The sequence below is a fragment of the Elaeis guineensis genome, chromosome 7 (genome assembly GCF_000442705.2).
Source record: "Elaeis guineensis isolate ETL-2024a chromosome 7, EG11, whole genome shotgun sequence".
Classification (NCBI taxonomy): Eukaryota; Viridiplantae; Streptophyta; class Magnoliopsida; order Arecales; family Arecaceae; genus Elaeis; species Elaeis guineensis.
In genome coordinates, this window is record NC_025999.2 from 76,191,931 (window position 1) to 76,212,945 (window position 21,015).

A 21,015-nucleotide genomic window follows, 5' to 3' on the forward strand; every position below is an offset into this window, starting at 1 on the left:
GATCAACTACAAGGCCCATCATCCGACTAGCAATCGATAACATGGATACAGATATCCGACTATCAGTCAGCCACACCGATATACAGTCAGAAATTCTCAATCAACTCCTTGGCAGGACCAAGTCAACTGTAACAATTCGTCTGACTGCACAATTGCTGACCATTTGGTATATCAGAGTTAACAACCGATGGTCAGTCGGCATATCTGAAGTACTGAATATGGTCGGTTTACAAAGATCACCGACATAAAGCCGGCATATTAGAAACCATTAGCATATAAAGCATGTAATGACTATATACCACAATCATCAGTGGGTATGAACTGTCCATCCCACGATCACATAGTACCAGAATAAGTGAAACCCATGTGCCTAACCGTTACAAATAGTTACCAACAATTCATCTATAAAAAAGAGGTAAATAAACTGTGTTGGCAACACACTTTTGGGCAAATACTCTATCACTTTTTATATTCAACTTACTGTTCGCCCACTCCCCATCGACTTAGATATTAAAGGGTCCCTGCCAGACATAATTTCGGCTAGTGGACTTTATTTTACAGATGCTCTTCTCCAACAATGGACGCAACAGGAGATTGGTCGCAACAAATTGATGCGCCAGGTAGAGGGATGGGAGCGAAAGAATCTGATTATGACAAAAATAAGAGCTCAAAACAACTTCACCAGCTTCATCAGGCAGTCTTCCCTCTGGGAAGACCTCCCTCCTCCACCTCCAATGGTAGAGATCAGTTCTTCATATTCCGTTATCACTACGGATGTCCAACTCGCTGCTTTAATGCAGCAGATGAAAGTGCTGATGGAGGCAGTGCATAGCCTCCAACAGCAGCAGCACCCAATAGTGGAGGAGCCGGCAATGCATATAGTGTCATCCAGACACAGTCATCGTGCTCCATGACAATCTCTTTCTCCATCTCTGGAATGACATCCATCTCGACATTCTCATCATGTCAAGCCAGCACCTTCCCGACACTCTCACTGTGCCGCCCGCCACTCACGGCGGTCTCCTTCTCATTCCCAACATCATAGCATTAAGAAAGAGAAAAGGCCACGCGCACCTTCGACTTCTTGATTCTCGAGTTCTTCAGGGGACTCTATCTCTGGATTCTCACAGCAACGACAGCTCGACGACTATGAGCACAAATTTAAAGAAATCGACCACCAATTCGTCCAACTTTGAGTGGATGACCGAGGGTCCTCCAACAATCTTGGCATCCATACTGCTCCATCTTTCTCCCAGCGCATCTTGGATGAGTCGATTCCGTCAAAATTCAAGATGCCACGATGGAGCCATATGATGGTTCCACTGATCCGATTGACCATCTGAAGAGCTACAATTTTCTCATAATGATCCAAAAAGTAACTGACACCCTCTTATGCATTGGCTTTTCGGCTACCATTCAGAAAGCTACTCGAGCCTGGTACTCTGGGCTCCAACTGAAAAGCATTCACTCTTTCCAGCAGCTGGAACAATCGTTCGTGGCCCACTTCAGTATCAGCCGAAGGATGCCGCAAACATCTGATAGTCTCTTCTCCATCAAACAGGATGAAGGAGAGACACTAAGAGACTTCATGGTATGTTTCAACACCACTATATTTGAGGTCCAGGACCTCAACAAAGATATGGCCATCTTGGCCATGAAGAGAGGTCTGAGGAGATCCAGATTCACTTACTCTCTGGATAAGATTTTTCTTCAGACTTATGTAGAACTTCTAGAGTGCGCATATAAGTACATTCGCGTGGATGAAGGTGCTACTGATCGGTGCCAAACAAAAAGAAAAGATCAAAAGAAAAAAAATAAAAGAAGAGTGGAGCTTTGGCTGAATTAAGTCAGCCAACAACTAATAAAGAAGCTTCACCCCACCGATGGAGTCCAAGGCCAAACAATTATGGCAACAGGTATGATTTTTACACTCCTCTCTCTACTCCTCTATGCAAATTTTGATGGAGATCGAGGGTGAGGAATACCTCCATCACCCCCCACCGATGAAAGCACCACCAAAGAGCTATGATAAGAAGAAATACTGTTGGTTCTATCGTGATCATGATCATGATACCAAACAGTGCATTCAACTCAGAGATGAGATAGAAGTCCTGATTCGATAAGACTAGCTCGTAAAGTTCTAACGGGACCATCCAACTCAACCTCCTACTGATCGACAACCTCAGCTTCAATTTGAGAAAATGCATGACAACAGATCGACGGCGGGAGTCATCAATAGATTTTTGGATGATCGAGAGACTGGAGGGTAACTTTCGAAGAAGAGTTAGCTAAAAAGCAATGACTCAATAACGTAATCTCTTTTTTGGATGAAGATGTTTGGAGAATATAGACTCTCCATGATGATACTGTCATCATCTTAACGATGATAGTAAATTATGATGTAAAAAGAATCTTGATAGATAATGAAAATTCAATAGATGTTATATTTTACTCGACTTTCTTTCGAATGTGACTATCGACCGGCCGATTCAGAAGAGTCTCGACGCTCTTGATCGGTTTCACTAGAGATGCAGTCAGTATAGAAGGAGAAATTACTCTTTCTCTAACTGTAGAAACTGACTCATGACAAAGCACCATTCTCTTAATATTCACAATTGTCTGAGTCCCTTCAGCTTACAATGCCATACTCGGACGATCGAGACTTAACGCATTGAGAGTGATGGCGTCGACATATCATCTACTTATCCAATTTTCGACAAAGAGCGGAGTCAGAGAAATGCATGGGGATCAACAACTAGCCTGATACTGCTTCATGATTTCTATCGAAAGCAGTAAGCCTGAAGATCCTCTATCGATTGACAAATTGGATTAGAGGGAGAATGAAGAAAGGGGTGAGCTAGCTGAGCAACTGGTTTTGATTCCACTGAGAGAAGATGACGCTACAAAGATAATTCAAATTAGATCACAATAATCTGATCCAGAGCAAAAATAGCTAGTGGACTTATTGAGGGCAAACACTGACATTTTTTGCTTGATCGATGATTGACATGACAGAAATTTCTCCAAAAGTAATAACTCACCGATTAAATATCAATCTCAAAGTTAAATCGATAAGACAGAAAAAAAGATTTTTTATCCTTGAAAGACAGAAGGTCATCGACAAAGAAGTTGACAAGATCCTCGCAGTCGGCTTCATCAAAGAAGCCAACTATCTCGATTGACTTATCAATATCGTAATGGTAAAAAAAATCAACAGAAAGTGGTGAATCTATATCAACTATACCAATCTAAATGAAGCATGTCTAAAAGATAATTTTTTCTTATCAAAGATTGACCAACTAGTCGATACAAAATCGAGGCATTGACTTTTGAGTTTCATGGATATCTTTACAGGCTACAATCAGATCCGAATGATATTCGAGGACGAGGAGCATACAGCCTTCACAACCAACAAAAGTATCTACTACTACAAATGATGCCATTCGGTTTAAAAAAATATCGGAGTGACTTACCAATGACTGGTCAATAAGATGTTCAAGACATAAATCTGATGTAACATGAAAATTTACGTCGACAACATGCTAGTAAAGGGTGCCCAGACCCATAATCATGTTCGAGACTTAAAGAAAGCCTTCGATATACTTTGACAACATCGGATGAAGCTAAATCCTACTAAGTGTGCATTCGAAGTGACTGTCAAAAATTTTTTTGGATTTCTCATATCGCAATGAAGAATCAAGGCTAACTCAGAGAAGATAGGCTAACTCAGAGAAGATAAAGGTCATCATCGATATGAAGCATCCCAACTCTAGGAGAGAGATGCAACAACTCCATGAAAGGATTGCTGTACTTAGCTGATTCATCTCGAAGTCGACTAAAAGATGTCCGCCCTTCTTTAAGACTTTACAGCAAACAAAATATTTTTCATGGTCGGATGAATACCGATAGTCTTTCGAAAATCTGAATAAATATTTGACGTCTCCTCCACTACTTACAAAATCAAAGGTGGAAGAGACACTGTATCTCTACTTGGCAACATTATCTGAAGCAGTTAGTTCGGTTCTTATCCGAAAGGATAAAAATCAAATCCAACGGCCTATCTCTTGCACTAGTAAGGTACTCCATAATGCCGAAACAAGATATTCAAAGATGAAAAAGATAATCTATACTCTGATTATATCAGCACAATAACTTCGATCATACTTTCAAACACATTCGATAGTCGTGTTGACAGACCAGCTTTTGAAGGTGATCTTGCATCAACCAGATACTTTCGATCGGATAGCAAAATGGGCGATTAAACTAACTGAGTTTGATATATAATATCGTCCACACTCATCAATGAAGGCTCAAGTCTTGGTTGACTTTGTCACCAAATGTATTATACCTGACGATAGACCTGAGCATAAATTTGATGACAAGTCAGGAGAAGTTAAAAATGCTGAGGTCGAACCTCAATCGATATGGATGCTTCATGTTGATGGAGCATCTATGCCCAGAGGAGTGGGACTGGCCTCATCCTTACCAACTTCGAAGGGACTGTAATCGAATATATCATTCGATTTAACTTTAAAGCATCAAATAATCAAGCCGAATATGAAGTATTGCTAGTTGGCTTAAAGATTGTCAAGGAGCTCAACATAGACATCTTGAAAGTCTTCACCGACTCACAACTAATTATAGGATAAGTCAAGAATGAATTTGAAGTTCGAGATCCGACTATGATGAAGTACCTTCAGAAGGTGAAAGATCTCATGCAAACCTTTAAGTATTTTTAGATCTCTCATATTTTGAGAATGAAGAATGCACGAGCCGATATACTTTCTCAACTAGCAACTACTTTGTCCAACCTACTCGATTGAACATTCATCGAATATCTGGAATAATTGAGTATCAACAAGGTCGACAAAGTATTGCAAATAAATGGTGAATCAAGTTGAATGGATCCAATCATCCAGTACTTGACAGATGGGACTTTATCTGGAGATCCCTTAAAAGCCAAACAATTAAGATGGACGACTTCACAATATGTCTTGTTGAATGGATAGCCATACAAGAGAACAATCTCACTTCCATTGTTAAAGTGTTTAAATCCTATTGATGCTGACTATGCTCTCCAAGAAGCCCATGAAGAGATTTATGAAAATCACTTAGGGGTAAGTCATTAGCTTACAAAGTTCTACGACAGGAGTATTACTGACCCACCATGAAAAAAGATGCAGCTAAGCTTGTTCGAAGGTACGAACCATGTCAGAAATCTGCCAACATACAGCATCAATCAGTCAGCCAGTTGACATCAATCATTGCACCATTGCCATTCGCATAATGGAGAATTGACATGCTCGATCCCTTCCCTCCATTGTCTGGTCAAAGAAAATTTCTGATGGTTGCAGTAGACTACTTCACCAAATGGATGGAAGCTGAACCCCTGATGCAGATGACTGAAGACAAGATGGAAAACTTTGATCAGAAGTCAATCATATACAGATTTGGATTATCATATACCATCATCACCGATAATAGTCAACAATTTGATAATCAAAACTTCAAAGAATTTTGTGCAAAGCTACATATTACATACAAATTTACTTCTGTCGGCCATCCACAGTCTAATGATGAGGTGGAGGTGACAAACCGAATAATTCTACATAATTTCAAAATCTGACTAAATGAAGCCAAGGTCTCTAAGTGAAAAAATTATATCCGATCTTATGGACAAATCAGACAACTCCTTACATCCCAATAGAAGAATTGCCGTTCGACCTGGCCTATGGAACGAAAGCAGTGGTCCCAATAAAAATTGGATTGCCATCAATGAGAGTCAAATAGTATGCAGAGCCAAGTAACTCCAAATATCGAAGAGCCAACTTGGACTTGCTTTCAGAGGTTCGATAGTAAACTCAAATTTGGATGGTTGCATACCAACAGAGTTGCCCGATATTATAATGCAAGGGTCAAGCCAAAGCTTTTCCTTTTTGGAGAATTGGTCTTGAGGAAGGTAGAAGTTTCAAAACCTTTAGACTAGGAGAAATTATCTTCAAATTGGAAAAGACCCTATCGAATGATCGAAACCCTCCATCCGGGTGCATACCGATGAGGGACTCTTGATGGAATGACTGTCCCCCGAATATGGAATGTCGACAACTTGAACATGTATTATCAATGAAGTTGTTCATTTGTACGGCACATTTGAAATAAAGTGATCAAATTTCAATTTTTCTTAGATATTCGACTATGATATCAGACGATAACCAATCGGCTAAAACGTGCCGACCCAATCTCGATCAGATGACTCTACATATCAACTTCGATCAATCGATTGGATTTACATACTGACTTCAGTCGGACAACTACATATGCCGACTCAGCTATGGCTGGACAGAACAATACATGACTGGCTCAACCATGGTTGAGTGGAACAATAAGTCGATTTGATCCCGACTAAATTAAAAAAATATACTGACTCGACTTCGATCGATTGAAGGATATTCGGCTTATCACCGTATATCGAATACTTAAAAAAATTTATGCCTAAAGTTCAGTTGGCTGATACCCGACTAATAGGTGAATTCTACGACTTCCACGACTTCAACTATCGATTCTGAGTCAGTTATTGATGATCGATTGTCCGACTCACATTCGACTGCATTGGCAATGACAACGAACAACAAATTTCAAGAGTTCAATACTTAGAAAATTTTTCATTTATTCATCAATAAAAGAGTACAAAATTGGATCCAAGGTCCAGTTACAAAAGAAAAGTCGGACTATCATCCGATAACAAAAAAGAAAATCTATGATAACTATACTGATCGACAATGGCCTCCTCCTCAACTGTGTCGGTAGCCACCGCAGCTCTGATTTCATGACCTTCGACTGTGGCCGATTCTACTTTGACCAACTTTGGTGTGGCTTCCTCTGTAGCTGGGATAGACTCTATTATAGTCGGTGCAGCTTCCTCAGTCGGGGCAGCCCCTTCAACGACTTCTTTTTTAGTCAGGGCCGTTGCTTCATCGGTTGGCTCCTCTTCTACCACCCCAATGGGATGGTGATGTGGCTCAAGTCGAGGCCCAGATAAATTTTTTGATGGTGTCTCTACCATCTTCATATCCAATCCAGTAGGTCATGTTGCCACCCTCAAGGATTTCATTCTTGAAATCCTCAGATGCTTTGTAATCATCAACGGCCTGCTCCCGTGCCTGACTGAGTGCCTCTCGGACTAACTTCACTTCCTTTTTGGTGGAAGCCGACTCTACATCGGCCAATGCCAACCTCTCCTTGGTAGCCCAATACCTTCCCCATTCCTTCTCCAGCTCCTCGATGCAACCATCATGTTTCCTCCAGAGCTGATTGATCGAGTGTTTCTTACTCTTGATTTGGGACTCTTGAGACTTAACGGTCTGCTAGACCGACTTTAATTCGGCTTTGACTGACTCCAACTCAGTCTTAACATGGGTGATTTTCTCTTGGAGCTCTTTCTCCCACTCAACCACCACCTTCTCCCATTTAGTTACCGCCTGAAGATGCTCCATGGCAGCAGCTTTTTTAGCATTGGTGGCCGCAACCTTTTCGATCCACATTCGACGAAAGTCTGTGATCTTTTGATAACCACTTTCCAGCATCGACATGTCGTGTGCTAATTGAAAAGAAAAGAGAACAAGTTAGAAAAATAAGTTAGAAAAGGCAATTGAAAAGTAAAATACTGACTTACACTGAGGATCATCGGATAGAAGGATGAGAATATTTCGGACACTGTCCCACTCTTCTTGCTCTTCCTATCAGCTGGAAGAAGTACAGCCTCAATGAGTCTCTTGGCCAACTTCGAGTTCGCCAAAGCCAACTCATCGGCTAGAATCTGAATGTCGAAGAGCTCCGTGAAGCCTGTCGATGAGCCATCATCATCGAGGTTGCCGATGCCTTCCCTCTTTCTCCAATAGGCGGTTGATCGCTTAATGCCGCCATCCATTCAGGCATTGAAGGTGCCTGAGATAATGTTGGCACCACGATGGCCAGTTCTGGTTGGGACATAAGAGTTGCCCGAGACTCCATCGATGTAGCTCTGGCCAATGGTGGTTCAGCGATGGTGACATCATCAACATCCGACTGCTCTGATGATAGGACTTTTGGTGGCGAAAGCACCATCGAGGCTGATAGTGTAATGACTGACTCAGTCTGAACCTTCATGATGACTATCGATGGAATGTCGATCTAACTCATCCTTGTCGAAGGAGTGTCGGCCAGCTTCCTCAGTCGGGGCAGCCCCTTCAATGACTTCTTCTTCAATCAGGGTCGTTGCTTCATCGGTTGGCTTCTCTTCTACCGCTCTGGCTGGGATGGTGATGTGGCTCAGGTCAAGGTCCAGATAAAATTTTCTGATGGTGTCTTTGCCATCTTCATATCCAATCTAGTAGACGGCATTGCCACCTTTAAGGATTTCATTCTTGAAATCCTCAGATGCTTTGTAATCATCGACGGCTGCTTCCGTGCCCGATTGAGTACCTCCCAAACTGACTTTGCTTCCTCTTTGGTGTAAGCCAACTCTGCATCAGCCAATGCTAATCTCTCCTTGGTGGCTCGATGCCTTCCCTAGTCCTTCTCCAACTCCTCGATGCAGCCATCACATTTCCTTCGGAGCTAATTGATCGAGTGCTTCTTGCTCTTGATTCGGGACTCCTGGGATTTAATGGTCTGCTGGGCCGACTCTAATTTGGCTCTGGCCGACTCCAACTCGGCCTTAACACAGAAGATTTTCTTTTGGAGCTCTTTCTCCCACTCAACCGCCACCTTCTTTCATTCAGTTACCACCTGAAGATGCTTGATGGCAGCGGCTTTTTCAGCATTGGCGGCCACAACCTTGTCAGTCCACATGCGGTGGAAGTCCATGATCTTTCAATAACCAGTCTTTAGCACCGACATGTCATGCATGAACTGAAAAGAGGAGAGAAGAAGTTAAAAAAATAAGTTAGAAAAGATAATTGAAAAGTAAAATACCGACTTATACTAAGAATCATTGGGTAGATGGATGAGAATATTTCGGACACTGTCTGACTCTTCATGCTCTCCCTATCAATCGAAAAAAGTGTAGCCTCAATGAGTCGCTTGACCAACTTCGAGTTTACCAAAGCTGACTCACCGACTGAAATTCGAATGTCGAAGAGCTCCATGAAGCCCGTCGATGGCCCATCATCCATCGAGGTTGGCGTGCCTTCCCTCGCTCTCCAGTAGGCAATTGATCGCTTGATGCTGCCATCCATTCAGGCATTGAAGGTGCCTGAGATAATATCGGCACCATGGTGGTCGATTCTGGTTCGGGCATAGGAGCTGCTCGAGACTCCATCGACATAGCTCTGGCTGGTGGTGGTTCAGTGATGGTGACATCGTCAACGTTCGACTGCTCTGATGATAGGACTTCTAGCGATGGAAGTACTGTCAGGACTGACAGTGTGATGATTGGCTCAGTCCGAATCTCTGTGATGACTACCAATGGAATGTCGGTCTGGCTCACCGTTGCTGAAGGAGTGTCAGCCCGACTCTTCTTCAGAGCTTGAGAAGGGCCTACACTTGCAGTAGGCCTCTTCCTATCGGCAAACTGTTAGACTTCATTTGCCAAAGGTTGAGCTGCATGCCGCATAACTGCAAACAAAAGACAAAATGACTTAGTTACAAATTTGAAGCTAGAAAAAGAAATAAAAATAAAAATAAAAGATCAACTATGTTATACCTATGACAAGTGCTGACTAAGTCTGGCATCATAGAGAGACTGCTCTATCAACAGCTCCCATTGTGAAGGGACTTTCATATCCTTCAGTTGGAGAAAGTCTTTTTGATCAATTTCATCAACCCGACTATATTCATTTGGGCTAGTCCTTGGATTCTCCCAAGTGGAAGGAAAGCTCCAAGGTGAAGAAGAGAAAACAATGAAAAATTGCCTCTTCCAATCATGGATGGAAGACGGGAGATCGGTAATGAAAGGCAGACCCTTCCTTGAGCTGAAGAACCACCAGTCTTTAGCCTTTAGATAAGGGCGAAGAATAAAAAAAGCACAAAAAGAAAAGGTCTGGGTTCGGTCGTGATCATGCGACACAACAAGACAAAAATAATGAGAAGCCAAATGAAATTCGATGCAAGTTGGGTTGGGCAAAGTCGGTAATAATAAAAAATATTCTGAGTGAACTCCAAAATTGGAAATTGGAGCCCAGCCTGAAGATTTTCAATATAAAAGACAACCTGATTTGGAGGAGAAAAAATCATCCGACCATTCGGACCATGTGCGAACAACTGAAACTACTTCGAGATGTAGTACTGCTCCCAAAGACGAATGACAACAGACTCGATTAAAGAGGAAACTTCTACCACTGGGTCCGAAAGAGAGTCACTAACTGAACCAATCGATCATCTACCCTGAGAAGGTTGAGGTTGGGTGCTCTACCTATAGGTCTATCATCCTCTGCCCTAGCCTTACCCTTCCTACTGCTACTAGCCATCAGAAATAGCAGAAAATAAAAAAAAGCAAACAAAGGAAGGAAGGAGGAAGGAGAAGTCTAACCTGAAGGCTAAAGAGGGATCTGAAAATCTTAGAAAGATGAGCTCTCAACTTCCCCTAAAACTCAACAGAAGCCTCAACACCTATAGAAAGAACCTTTGAACTCTCAGAATGCAGCAAAAAATCCAAAAGAAAGTGATATTGCATATATAGAATCTCTCAATGATCGGGATAAACTCGTTCAAAATGAGATTACCTCAGATTTTGACACGTGGCTACATCAAAATCTTTCATTGATCAGATGATTCGATGCACCTACCATCTAATCATGCCACGTCACCACTATCCGTGTGAATGATTAAGAGCTAATAACAACTGGATGCGTAACGGTAATCAACCAGTCAGAATCAAATCGACCAATTTGTTCGGCCACCTAACCATCTTTTCGAATCAACATTCCAATGATGGTTGCATGACCATCGAAATGATAAAACAACTAGAAATCTTTCGATTTTTGAAGAAATCATTAATGCCTACAGCTGAATCGACTATAGAATCGAAGCTTGAGATGACACATAATGACTCCCATCATCCAACGTGTCAAGCCATATGTCAAGTTATCTTAAACTTGAGAGTGGGGGGTAATTGTTGGAGCAATTGAATCTGCTCCCTTCGATTCACAATTGGCTAGTCGATGGTATGTCGGTGACTGACGATGGACCATCAAAACTACATTACGGAATGAGTTTCGGTTCAATTACAACATATCACCCAACTCTCAATTGTCTTAATGGATAGAATTGCTAACTTTTAATAGATGGTCTAATTGACTGTCAGCAATTCTCAATCAACTTCCTAGATGGATATAGATCGACTACAAGACCTATCATCTGACTAGCAATCGATAACACGGATACAGATATTTGACTATCAGTCGGCCACACCGACATACAATTGAAAATTCTCAATCGACTCCTTGGTAGGATCAAGTCAATTGTAATAATTTAACCGGCTGCATAACTGCTGATTATTCGGTATATCAGAGTTACCAACCGATAGTTAGTCGACATATCTAAATTATCGATATACAGTCGGTTTACAAAGATCACCGACATAAAGTCGACATATCAAAAATCGCCAGCACATAAAGCATGTAATGACTACATACAACGATTGTTAGTGGATATTAACTGTCCATCCTACAATCGCATAGTATCGAAATAAGTGGGACCCATATGCCTAATCGTTACAAATGATTATCAATAATTCATTTCTAAAAGGGAGGTAAATGAACTGAGTTGGCAAGATATTTTTGGACAAACATTTTGTCACTTTCTATATCTGACTTACTGTTCGCCCACTCTCCACTGACTTAGGCATCGAAAGGTTCTTGTCGGATATTATTCCTATCAGTGAATTTTTTTTTGTAGTTGCTCTTCTCTAACAATGGGCGCAACAGGGGATAGGCCGCAACATCTAACATTTTGTTGGATTGGCTCATTAATCTATGATGCAGAAGAAGAAGAAAATCTAGAAGCGTGTGGTCATTATCCTAAGTAAATTTTCCACTCTCATGCTGGCGTTTATCGAAAATACATTAAGAAAGAGAAAGTGATAAAAAGAGCAAGAGAGAGCCAGTAGAATGTTGGACTCTCAGAAAAAAGAGAAAAAGATCGTAGAGTTTTAGATACTCCATAGGCTAGAACTCGAGGTCTTTTATAAACTACGAATAGGTGCCGTAAGATGGCCCTTCGACCGATGGACCATGAAGAAAGATATTTGACCACGAAGGGAAGTGACTAATCAAAAAAATACATTAAGAAGTAAAATAAAATATGATAAAAATAAAGGATAAGATAAAATATGATAAAAAATATAAATATTTTGTCATCATGTGCACGCCACATCACACCGTGATTCGCACATGCAAGCCAAGTTGGGCTGGGCCGGTGTGTGTGTAATATAAAATCCACATCCCCCCAAAGCCCCCAAGAGGATGTAAAAATGCCTCAAGCCTGTGAAGCAAGTTCTAAAGAAAGTTTGAAAGTTCACTGTGGAAAGGGTTTTGACTAGCAAAGGTGGGTAAGGAAAGATGGTTTTTAAACAGAAACAGGTATTTGTCTCTTTCCAATGTGGGACTAAAAACAAGACAAAACTTTTAGGGGACTCTGGAAGGAAGAAAAATTTTGAGTTTTCCTCCAAAACTCTAATAGTCCCCCTTAAAAATTAAAATTTTTAAAATAAGTAATACTGATTATTTAATATCAATATAAATGAAACTTTATTGTTGAGTATTTATACTATGCAATGAATGAAGTATTTTAACCTCACTTAGTATAGATATTTTTCATCTGAAGGAATCAGAGTGAATCAGATCTTGAACTATATTTTTTTGATTTAGACTTTAACTACCACACATTTGTGTAGAAGGATCTGTTGCAGGGTTGCGTATTATTAGCTGTGTGTAAGTATCTTCTAGTTTGTAAGAGCACCTAGGGTTTGCCCATGTCCCCTAGCCACAACCTTATATAGAAGCTCTCATATAGGTGAGCCCTCTAGAGATGTGTGTAGAGTCACATTTCGATGAGAATTTCTCTTGAAAACTCATTCAGAGCTATGCTTTTTCTTAATATCTATATAGGAGCATTGATTATCATAGAGATGGGATAGAGTAGAGACTCTTATATATATATAAAAATATATGCTCTCTGACTAGCCAATCAGCTTGTTATTATCACATTGAATCTTCTTCAAGTGATCTTCTATCACAGAGATTGAATATCCATTATTGGAAGGTCCATTATAAGCTAAGACCCATCGCTCTCGATGACTCTAGGACTTTTTATTTTGGTCTTTAGTAAGGCAATCAATAAGATTATTAATTTTTATATAAGATAAAGAAATAATATCACAAGTTTTTTACTTTTTACAGACTTTTATTTCATCTTTATATGTTTCCTAATTTTTTAGTTTATAAATATTTTTTATAAAAATCTATTATAGCTCTAGAATCATAATAGATTGAATAGAAGGAATAAGAAATGAAATTAAAGAAATTTCAGATAAAAGATCTTTAAGCCATTCGGCTTCAGAGTAAATAGAATCAAGAGCTACTAATTCAGATTCCATTATACTTCTGGCTAGAATGATTTGTTTGGTAGATTTTCAAAGAATAGCATTACCATCAAGAAGGAATATATAGGCAGACATAGATTTTATATAGAATGAATCAAAAATTTAGTTGGTATTACTGTATCTTTCAATACAGTTGGATAGCCAACAAATCTAAGACCATATGAAGTTGTACCCTTAAGGTACCTAAAGATTTTCAAAAGCAATCCAATGAATCCTACTAGGATTACTAGTTTAATGATCAAATCTAGAAACAGCATGAGCAATATTAGATCTAGTATGATTTGAGAGATACATAACAGATCCAATGATTTGAGCATATCTTTTTTGATTGAGAGATTTATCAGAGTTCTTCATAAGTTGGATTGAAGGATCATAAGGTGTAGAAATAGGAGAAAATCTGAATAACCAAATTTGTTGATCAATAATTGGATATAATGAGATTAAGACTAAAATCAGGAGATTGAATAATCTTCATTCCAAGGATTAAATCAACTTCACCTAAATCTTTCATATCAAAATGATGGAATTTTTTTTTAACATCATTAATTAGATCAAGGTCCAAAGATAAAATCAAGATATCATTAACAGAGAGGCAAAGAAGAACATATTGATCATCAACTCTTTTATAATAAAGGTGATTGTCAGATTCATTAATTTGAAAGTCATAAGAAAGAATAATACTATCGAACTTCTGGTGCTATTATTTAGGTGTTTGCTTTAATCTATATAAGGATTTGATAAGCTTACACCCTTTATGCTCTTGATCAAGCACAATGAAGCCCTCAAGTTGAGTCATATATTCATCAAGATCTTCATGAAGAAGGTGGTCTTTACATCCATTTGATGTATAAAAAGATTATATATGGAAGTGAGAGCAAGAAGGACACGGATAGTGGTAATGCTAGCAATAGATGCATAAGTATTAAAGAAATCAATACTGATTTTTTTTCAAAATCCTAGACTATGTCACGCCTTATACTTTTTTAGTGATTTGTCAATTCTAAGTTTCTTTCTAAAGATCCATTCGTGACCTAAAGGTTTAGTTCTAGAAGGTAAGTTAGTGAGAATCCAAGTATTATTTTCAATAATGGATTCAATCTCACTATGATTGCCTTCTACAAGAATAGAGCATCAGGAGATCTCATAGCTTCTTGGTATAAGGTAAGTGTATCCTCAATTAAGAAAATAGAGAAACCTTCATCTAGATTTTTTTCGATCTCAACCCTTTTGCTCCTTTTGGGCTCAGAAGAAAGATTAGGTAGATTCGAAGCAGGATCATTTAGGATTAGAAGACTAGAGATTGATAATGAACTAGATAAGAAATAAGAGTTATAATCAAGTGTAGATCTAGGGATTCGGTTCTTGAAAGAAGATATATTTTTTAAAAAAATTGCATCTCTAGATTTGATTATGGTATTAGCAGATATATCAATAAAACCAAAATGAATAATAAGAAAATAAAATGTATTATTATCAAGAGAATAACCAACAAAGATGAAATCAATAGTTTTAGGATCAATTTTATTTCTTTTAGATTCAAGAATAACAATCTTAGCTGAGCACCCATAGACTTGGAAGTAACTCAACTTTGGTGCATGTCTCTTCCAATACTCATAGAGAGTCTTTTCTTTATCTATTGATAGAATTCTATTAAGAATAAAGGTAGAGGTGAAAAGAGCTCTCCATAAGTTTTTTGAAATATCAGAACTTATGGTCATGGTGTTAAGCATGTCCAGTAGAGTTCTGCTCTTTTATTCAGCAATACCATTAGATTGAGGAGAATAAAAAGCAGTAACTTTATGAATTATATCATATTCTTCATAGAATATAGCAAATTCATTTAAAGTGCACTGTCCTCCATAATCAGATCTTAGGATTTTGATCTTCTTTTTAGTTTAGTTTTTAATCTCACTTTGAAAATCTTAAACTTATTGAAGACTTCATCCTTGATCTTTAGAAGATAGGAATAATAATATTTAGAGAAGTCATCTATAAAGATCACAAAATAATGACTACCTTTATGGGTTGGATTTCTACAAGAGTCACAAACATCAATATGAATTAGTTCAAGGAGTTGACTATCTTGATGAGAGATGAATTTGAAAGGTTTTCTAGTTTGTTTAGATTGAACATAGATTTCACACTTAGATTTATGATCAATGTTGAGTTTTGGAATCAGATTGAGATTGAACATCTTTTGAATGAATTTAAAATTCACTATTCTATTCTACCATGCCAAACATCATAAGATTTATAATTTAATAAGATTGATTAAAAAGAAGAAGAATTTTCATTAACTAAAGGAGAAATCTCTTAGATATAAATCTTTTCTTGATAATATATCATCTTTAGAAATTACAATCTTATTAGACTCCAATATAATTTTATATCTTAATTGTACTAAAAGAATCCACTGATGAGATTTCTTCTAATGTTAGGAACATGCTGCATGTTTCGAAGGATAATACTTTTCTTTGATGTAAATCTTTGGTTGATATTTTTTCTATCCAAAATATTGACAACTGTTCTATTTTTCATGATCACACTTCCTCCACTTGAGTTCTGATAAGAGGAAAATGATGTTATGTCAGTGCAAAAATAGATATTGGTACGAGAGTCTAACAACCAATCAATAATTTTATAGATAAAGTTATCTAAAGGGGTGAAGGATACTGATCTAAAGGTGGATGGTTCATCTTCTACCATATTAACCCTAGGTTTGGATTGAGGTTGGTTCTTTTTCTTTTTGGTCACAATCTTTTTCTTCTTTTAGTAAAAGCACTAATGTGCAAGATGATTGTCTCAGCCACAAACAAAGCAAAAGCTTCCATCAATAGATTTCTTGAATCCTATGGTTTGAGAATTGGATTTTAGGCTAGTTTTGGAATCTATCCCTTTTCTCCTTATCCTTATTTTTGAAGTTTTTGGATTTAAAGGTCTGGTTCAAGCCATAATGGTTCTGACTTTTAGGATTTTGTTCTAGGTTTTGAGATTCGATTAGGTTTACTTTGGCTTTCATTTGATTTTTCTTTAGTTCTTTAATTCGGTATTGGTCTTCTATTTTAATGGTTTGAATTATTGATCGAAGGATAAGATTGCCTTAGGTTCTAATAAAATCACATCTAAAATTAGTCCATAATGGTGGGAGTTTGCTAATTAGATAAGAGACTTGATGGTTCTCATCTAATATTGAGCCCATTCTATGAATCTCTTGAATCAAATTTTGGAAATGATGGATTTGGTCATTATCTACCATCTTAAAGTTACTAAAGTCACTAATGGTAAATCTTATGGCCCCCTCATTATCTCTACTATAAGCATCTTCTAGGGCAATCCATAATTCTTTAGCAATTTTATATTTTCTATAGGTCTCATATAGGTCATTTGATAGACAACTTGGAATCCTAAACCTACAATTAAACTCAATTTCTTTAGGTGATTTAGTGGTTCTAGAGGTGTTTGAGGAATCAGATGATTAGGTAGAGGGTTCTTGATCTCGATGAGGAAGAGGACACATCATATGGTGGCCATTTTTTAGTGGTAGTTATAAGGCCTAATGTGATAAACCAGGCCTCAAGTTATTCCTGCCACATAAGGAACCCATGACCATTGAACTTCTTAGGTTTAATGGTCAAGGCTTTCTTGACACCCATGATGTAAGAGATAGAATTAGAAGAAATTTGATTAAGGAGGGTTTAAATAGAGCTGCAAATAAAATTTATAAAAAATTAGGTGTTTCAAAATTCACAAAAAATCCGTAAGCAGATACTAGTAATTAACCTTTAGAACAGATGACATTACAGTAATTCAATGTTTCAAATATACTACTAAAAATAGAATTACAAATAAAAGGTAAAGTCTTATTAGGACTCTCTAGTTTCAAATAGAAATCAGAAACTCGAAAAAATAATATTACTTGTCGGCCACTATTATACAAAGTAACAGGAGCGATAGAGTAATTCTGATAATAATAATTTATCAATATTTAAGAAATTCAGTCAAATTAAAATACTAAAATCTAGTATCTAAATTATGAAAGTTGGAATAAAATGAAAATTGGAATGTAGAGATTGCAAAAACTTACCTTAGAATGTTAGAAATAGAGTCCTTCTACTAATAATATTCTATCAAAGTGAGGACTGTTTTAAATAAAGATTTTGATAAGCTTTAAAGTTATATAAACTATATGATGAGGAGAAGAATAAAAAAAATTTAACTTATTGAGAGCTTGCTTGGATTGGCTCGTTAATCTATGATGCTGAAGAAGAAGAAAATCTGGAGGTATGTGATCACTATCCTAAGACAAATTCTCTATCCTTGTGCTAGTGTTTATCAAGAATTCTACTAGAGCATGATCATAGAGAGGTCTAACAATCCTTCTTGAATACTCAGTAATGAATGAAGAAAGAGAAAGTGATGAAAAGATAAGAGAGAGTCCATAGAATGTTGGAATCTCGAAAAAAGGAGAAAGAGATCACAGATCTTCAGATACCACATAGGCTAGAACTTGGAGTCTTTTATAGACCATGAGTAGGTACCACAAGATGGCCATTTGATCAATGGACCACAAAGGAAGACGTCGGTCAAAGCAAAAAACAACCATCTATGATAAACGGTCATTTGACCATTTAACCATGAAGGAAGGCGACAAGTCAACAAAAAAAAATGTTAAGAAATAAAATAAAATATGATAAAAATAAAGGATAGAAAAAAGACAAATATTTTGTCATCATACGTGTGCCACACCATGCTGCACCACAATTCACCCATGCGAGCCAAGCCAGTCTAGCCCAATGCATGTGTGTAATATAAAGTCCACATCCCCCCTAGACCCCCTAAGCAAAGGTGGGCGAGGAAAGATCATTTTGAAACACAAACAAATATTTGTCCCTCTCCAATGTGGGACTAAAAATAAGACAAAACCTTTGGAGGACTTTGGAGGGAAGAAAAATTTTAAGTTTTTCCTCCAAAACTTTAACACATTTTACATTTCTATCATTTTTTTAAATAAAAAATTAAAAGTTAAAATTTTATTCTTTTTTTCTAAATTTTTGATGATCAAAACTTATTTGATAATCAATGTTAAAACGTATTTGGTCTGTAATAATTAAAAATATATTCCAAAATAAATATGGTGGTTCAAATCCTATCCAAGGATCTGATCTCCCAACATATTCTGATTGACTTCTACCAATAGCAAATTCATGCAATTAAATAGATAGAAATGCTTAGGCTTTATTTGACATTTCCATCTCTTTTTTGCATAGAAAATTAATGGTTAGAATTTTATTCTTCCTTTTTCCTAAATTTTTTATGACTAAAACTTATTTGATAGTCAATGCTAAAAATTATTTGGTACATAATAATTAAAAAAATATTTTAAAATGGACATGGTGGTTTGAATCCTATCCAAGGATCAGATCCCCCAACATATTCTAATTGATATCTACCATTAGGAAATTCATGCAATTAAATAGACAGAAATGCTTAGGCTGCATTTGACGTTTCTATCACTTTTTTGAATAAAAAAATTAAAAGTTAGAATTTCATTCTTACTTTTTTCTAAATTTTGGATGACTAAAACTTATTTGATAGTCAATGCTAAAAATTATTTAGTATGTAATAATTAAAAATATATTCCAAAATGAATATGGTGGTTCGAATCCTATCCAAGGATCAGATTCCCCCAACATATTTTGATCGATATCTACCATTAGAAAATCCATGCCATTAAATAGAAAGAAATGCTTAGGCCATGTTTGACATTTCTATCATTTTTTTGAATAAAAAAAATTAAAAGTTAGAATTTTATTCTTCCTTTTTTCTAAATTTCTGACGATCAAAACTTATTTGGTTGTCAATGTTAAAAAATATTTGGTATGTAATAATTTAAAATATATTTTGAAATGAACATGGTGGCACCTACTCCTTTCCAAAAATCCTAATATGAGCTTCCAACAATAATCTCTCCTTAACCATCCAATTTACAAGCCTATTAATCGAAAAGAACTTCCTTGTCACATAATTCCTAACTGATTCAGATAGATCATCAAATTCGATGTGGATCATTTTGATCATTACAAATATTCAGGAGGATCACCAAACTTGATATGGATCATTTTCATCATTACAAAGACTTGATATGGATCATATCAGCTACTATAAATAAAGCTAGAAAGAATCAAGGAGGAGCAAGATCTGCCATGTTAAGAAACTAAATTATTTATCAAATTTCAGGAGATGATAACTTTTTCATATGATGCTCGATTGAGATAATCTTTATTTTGAAATTAGATATCTTTTCAAGATTTATAATTTTGGGATAGCCCAAAAGAGGCCAAATTAGACCAAAATTTCATCATTTAGCCCTCAAAATGGGTTGATCAAATCAATTTTTTTTTTTCGAAAAAGACTTTGATCAAAAATTATTTTTCAATCCATGAAGAATTAGGTGGAATAATAGAAAGCAAAGTTGATATAGAAATCGAGAAGTCTAATTCCACTTGTTCAATAGTGGATACTCTTCTAAAAGATAAAAAAAAAAAATCTGATTCGAATTATATAAGGATAGAACTCACTATTATAAATAGGGGCAATGTACCTCAGTTTATGATAATATGGAGAATTAATCAACGAAAGAAATAAGATTTAAGCCCTACTTTCATAATTCTTCTATCATCTTTTTTTCTTTTGTTAGATTTGAGTTGAGCGGATTGAAAAAAATATTTCTTCTCCTCAATCGGATAAAGTTGGTATTAGAGCCATGCTCATACATGATGGAATCCCTACTTGATTTGTTCGGATTAAGTTGGTATTAGAAGTTCGATCCTCTATATCTAATGGAGGTCAAAATGCATGAGCAATATAAGTAGTTAGGAGAAAGGCTATTCATGTTTGAAGTACATCAAATGATCAAAGACGAGTATGGTTGCTAGTTCTAACTCAATAGATGATGAGATAAAGAAATATCTCACATAATTAGAGGAGAAGATTGTCCAACTCACCCAGGCCATGTCTTGATTGGAGGCACGTTCCATACAAGTACTAGCAACTCCTATAATAAAGTTGTCTCCTATATCTAAAGATCAAGATTTATTATCTAGCACAAAATAGCAAGGTTAGAAACCATCTTTGAGCAAAGCCAAGCGGTTCAGCCATGAGATAGAGAAGCAAGTATTTTTTCATCTTCAATTCTGATTTAGCAGAAGCTAAATCCTCTAAACAAAGGAAGCTTTGATCTAGATAGATTATCAAACTCGATGTGAACTATTTTGACCGTTACAAATATCTAGGAGGATTATCAGATTCCATATGAATCACTTTCACGACTATGAAGACTCGATGTGGATCACGTCGGCCACTATGAGTAAAGCTAGACAGAATCGACGGATAAGATCTACCACATCAAGAAGTCGAATTATGCAGCAAACTTTAGG